We start from the raw sequence: 3,454 nt of genomic DNA on the forward strand, positions 1-3,454 counted from the left end.
AACGCACGTCCCCTGCATTGGCAGGCGGACTCTTAACCACTGCGCCACCAGAGAAGCCAGACATTTGTAGTTTTAAAATTCCCCAGGTGAGACCATTTCTCTAGAATGGGAAAACAGTTATTATCTGAACAACCATCCCATATATATGTTTTATATTATCTAGTCAAATAATCTAGAATTCTATCATTTACTTTAAATTTTATTTTCCAATAACTCATTTAGTTCTCTTAAAAAACACCTCAAATTTTTCTTTTGGTCTACATTTACTCACTCGAAACCTGGGTACTAAAATGTAGGGATTATATAAGCTGTTTTCAATATAATGAATATATCTTAAAAGTCCGTGGGATGAAGAATATAATGAGTTGTAAACCTTCGTGTTCTTACCTCCCCTCTGCTAATTATGAACACTTGACTTGTGCTTGCATTTTAACATGGAAGCACTCCTAATTCAGGTTACCCTCATGGTACCTGAAACACACAGCTGAAATCAACTCTCGACTTTTCAAAATTGTGAAAACACCCTAGGTTTGGGGTTAATTATCAGAAAATATTATGCTTTCTTTGGAGTTTTTAGAATTCTGCTAAAAATAATCACCCAGAGATATTACCTGAGTCCTTTGTAAGGTCTAACCAAAGTACCAGTCAGGCAGTGAACTTATTATAAAATAGGAGGAGGCAGAAAGACTTCATTCTGATTATTACATGCTCCTTCAGGATACAATGTTTCCTTCCCTTGTCTTTAGTGGAAACTACAGTGCAAAATCGGGGATTTCAACACTCTGGCATCTGTTAAACCATGTGATCTTGGTGCATTCCCAAATCAGATACATTTTCCCAACATAAAAACAAACAAATTCTGAAGCACAATGTAAATGATTTGGAGGTTATCCAAAGCACTCCTCACTCCCCATGAATTGCATTCCTGCCTCTGCCCCTTCTTCCCTTCCTGCCCAAACTCTCTGTCCCTATGACAGTGTCTCTTATAATCCAGGGTGGACCCAATAATACTCTCAATAGTAAAAAGCCCATATCTCTATAGTAGCCATTGAGATCATTCTGGAAAGCTGAAATCCTAATTCTGTTACTAATGACAATATTAGAACGTTGACTCAGTTATTACAACTAGCCAGGGACTGTTAATAGCACTTTGAAAGGAATTCTCATTAAATTTCACAATAGCCAATTGCTTAAATATATCCGCAGGATGCCTCATCTGTCTGCCACACAGAGCTATCCCTTACTCTCTTTCTCCTTGAACTCACTTATTTTCCTTTTTAGACTGTTATATCATATTATTTACCTATTTATTTGTTGTTGTTTTCTCTGTTATAGCCACTGGAACAGAAGCTCCATGAGGGCAGGGGCTCCTCTCTCTTGTTTACTGCCCTGACTTCAGTGCCAAAAAAACCAGCCAGGTCTATAGCAATCAAGAATTAAAGATAGAAGGATGAAAGACGAGTATGAAAACTAGACCAAGAGAAACTGGAACTAAATAGGAAGTTACAAGAATGCACAGACTCTACATTGTTCACTTCATGCCATAGAAATTCAAACCAAGAAAAAGGAAATTAAAAAATTAAATGAATAAAGTATATATTTAAAGGATAAGTAGCTGATTCAACTAGGCTCAAGCAACAACTTGAGAATATAGTAACACTTTGCCAAGAACATGAAGATCCACACCTAGACTGAAAGGCCTAGAAAACCAGTACCACATCATGAGGCAGGAAAAATAAGATTTTTTAGAAGCAATTGGTTGAACCTTCAGACAGTCCAAAATCCCAAGCCAAAAAACCACAAAGATACCCATCAGCAATAAAAGCTGACCCTGCAGGAATTCTCAGAGATAGAAGCATGCATGGCTTACAGAAGCAGAAGATTTCCCGAAAGCTTAATGACAAAGAGGAAGAGATGGAAGTGGCCATGTCGAAAAGTAACTCCATGGAACAGGAAATCTCTGAAACCAAGACGTTCAGGAAAGACCTGGAAGCTCAGCTTGAGGACACTTTTGTTGAGGCTTCACAGGAACACAAGCCTCATGAAAGCAGAGAGAACCTCTCTAAACAAACAGAAAGTGAGCTTGAGGTCCCCCTAACGAGCCAAGGAGGTTAAATTCCAGGTTCTACTTCAGAATACCAGCAAGAGATTTCTGAAATAAAATCTGAACTTGAGGAGAAAGTCTTGTTTTATATAAAGGAATGTGTTGGACATGAAATGTTCTATGTCTTAGAAGCCAAAAAAAAAAAAAAAAACCCCACAAAAACCAAACAAGCAAAAAACGCAGAAAAACAAGGTGTGTGATTCAGAGAGCCATCAGCTTATCCTGCAGAAAAAAAATTAAAAGAGAAATAACAAGAGTAAAAACAAGAAAGTCATAATGAAATGGAAGAGGCAGAAGACACAGTGAAAGATGTATTTTTGAAAAAGAAAGTGCAATGAGGTGCGAAGAAAACAAGAAATTACTGGTGAAAATGAAAGGCTTTGACCTGTTGTGGATAACCTAAGAGCTCAAAATACACAATATGAAGTTGAGGTTATGGATTTGGCAGCTACGAGTAGGCGGCCTGCTGAGAAGCTTAGATTGCAGAAACCATGAATTGGATCAGCAATGAAAAAGATGTCCAGCAGTATTTTGAAGCTCTTGTTTCTAAAATGACCAGAGTTTGAAACCGAAAAGGTCTAGTCTGGCATCATGAATGCTGGATCCACTTTGGAAAGGCCATCATAGTAAGAAGCTGAGCATGTCTGCAGGGCTTTCAGTCTGCTTTTGAGGTAAGCAACCAGGCCAAGGAACTTGTTCAAAATTAACTGAGAAACTTTTAAATACAAACCTCTCTTCTGGAAGCAAACTAAAGGATTCTGAAGCAACAAGATGATATGGAAATTTTGAATAAAACGAGATAAATTTAGAATAAATACAGAACTCAAAACTCTAGATTCTTGTGATTCTATTTTTAACTATTTCAACACTGCATCTCCTGCACTGATTTGAAACTTAGAACTAGCTGAGCTAGTAAGAAACACAAACTCCAAACCCGGAAGTGTCCCCATCAATTTTCATGCCCATAAGCCCAGAACAGCAAGAAGACATGTCTCGGCTGCAGCAAAGGCCAGCTGCTGTGCCACTGTCACCACACAGGCCGTCTTATTGGTTGAACCAAAGCCAAAAGGTCATTGATTTAGCATCAAGTTTTTTTCCAGTCTTACTTGCTGTAGCCATTGCACCTCACTCATGGTTGGACTAATTTAACAAGGCTATCGCTTGGAGGTGTGTATCCCACAAAGACAGTGCTCCCAAGGTCTGTACAACCTCTAGGCAGTCCCAGGGGCCTGTTAAAGTGGATGTGCAGAAAGGCCTAGGAACACCCTACAAAGTTTACCTTAAGGGGCAAAACATACCAGTGCGGAGAAAGGATGACAAAGATTTATGTATTGGTATATAACTGTCTAC

The 3,454-nt window shown here is 38.7% G+C and overlaps 1 pseudogene; it reads left to right on the forward strand.

Moving 5' to 3' along the window:
• The window catches only part of LOC112406451 (serine/threonine-protein kinase MRCK beta pseudogene), a 28,863-nt pseudogene extending 26,089 nt beyond the window's left edge, over positions 1-2,774 (forward strand).
• Positions 2,775-3,454: the final 680 nt, after the last annotated feature.

This window comes from Neophocaena asiaeorientalis, unplaced genomic scaffold, assembly GCF_003031525.2.
Source record: "Neophocaena asiaeorientalis asiaeorientalis breed wild unplaced genomic scaffold, Neophocaena_asiaeorientalis_V1.1 scaffold1212, whole genome shotgun sequence".
In the NCBI taxonomy this organism is placed as follows: Eukaryota; Metazoa; Chordata; class Mammalia; order Artiodactyla; family Phocoenidae; genus Neophocaena; species Neophocaena asiaeorientalis.